Genomic DNA, 1721 nt, shown 5'->3' with positions numbered 1-1721 from the left:
TCCAGACAGTGGATGCCCTTCGTGAAGCCATCTTAAACACTTGGAGCAACATTCCCACTAGCTTCCTGAAAACACTGGCATCAAGCCTAAACGATTGTTTGAAGTCATCAACAAGAATGGTGGAGCTACTCATTACTGAGTCTTTTTTTTTTGACACTTTGATTTCTGTTTGGGGGGTTTTGGGGTTTATTTGAGCTATGGTCTTAAACTTTTGATCAGCTGAAAAAAATCATGTTTGAGTGTAAATACAGTTTTAAATTAAATCCCTGCTCAAACGTTTTTGTCTCTTACGCTGATTTTTTCTTTTAACATTGTGAAGCTTTACTTAGAACCTTCTTAAGATCCAATAGTGCAAAATGCAAATTCTTGCACTTTTTTTGACTGGTCTTAAGATTTTGATCAGGAGTGTATTAGAGACAGTCACATTCGTCAACCCCCCACCCCCCCAATAATTTCACCGCAGTTGCAAAGAATTTAAAAATCTTCCACTCTCGTGCTTTTATTTTGAAGGTGCACAACAGCGCATTCAGCAGAGCGCTTCCTCTCCCTCCCCCCCTCCCCCCTCTGAACGGCTCAGAGAGCTTWAGKCAGCCCCTGGAGCCAGAACTCCGTTTGAATGAGGTAAACTGTCTGTCAGGAATGTTTCCATGAATATCGCTCGGTTATAACATCTTGTTGTCAGTTTACTTTCATATAGAATTAAATCTTTTTGGTTAAGCCGTTTTAATTTTGGGATAGTCACATATCCAAAATTTTACTGCTAACTTTGTTTAAAAGTTAGCTAGTCTATAGTCACAATACCCTTAAATACTCATCAACTCTAAGATTATCTTAACATTGCATCCTTTCTATGGTTTATTAATATTTAAATATTTCCTTAACATTTCATTCATTTTATTAACTTTTTAAATATTACCGCAACACTTTATTCAGTTTACGTTTTATGAACTTTTAAAATATTCTTTTAATATTTGACTCTTTTATAGCTCATTAACTTTCACATATCATCTTAATATTTTATTCTTTTTAACAACATCTTTTAACATTTTATTTCCTTACATACTCTTCATTAGACTGTCAGGGGGACATCGTGATTTCGATCCACCACCTCGGAGGCGTGGGGTAACCCCATCTGTTCTTACCTCCACCAAATGCAAGTGAAATGAAATGAAAGACAACATGAATGATGACATGAAAGAGAACATCAATGATCAGATACATGTGAACATCTGTAATAGCCTCGGGGGATGTTCCCGGATAGGGACAGTGTCTGCTCAAGGGTTTGTCTCCCACTTTTGTTTTGGGCTCTTCAGAGCCCAACATGGGGGATGTTGAGACGCTTTACCAGGTCSAGAAAGAGTCACATGTTGTTAGACAAAGGGCCCATTGTAAAGAGTTACATTTTTGATTCTGTTAGACGCTAAGGCCCATTTCTCAGAAAAACAGACACTTATCAGGCCACAGAGACATGGTGTGATTTCAGGGAGTGTCTTTAGTCCATATAGTCAGCTAACCTCCTCCTTCTCCTCAGACGCTGCACGGACTTTTCTAGAAACTCTTCTCRAATGTAATAGTAAAAACGTCTCCTTTCAGCGCTGAAAGTGAATAAAATAAGTAAAGTCGGAATGCTTTTGTTAGCTGATTTTATGCTCCATGTGTCAATACAAATTATGATTCAGCGATTAAGATTTCCATTCTCAACATATGTAAAAAAGAAAACC

Source organism: Poecilia reticulata, linkage group LG19, assembly GCF_000633615.1.
Source record: "Poecilia reticulata strain Guanapo linkage group LG19, Guppy_female_1.0+MT, whole genome shotgun sequence".
Classification (NCBI taxonomy): domain Eukaryota; kingdom Metazoa; phylum Chordata; class Actinopteri; order Cyprinodontiformes; family Poeciliidae; genus Poecilia; species Poecilia reticulata.
The sequence above is the reverse complement of the archived record's forward strand: the minus strand, read 5'-3'. Positions refer to the sequence as shown.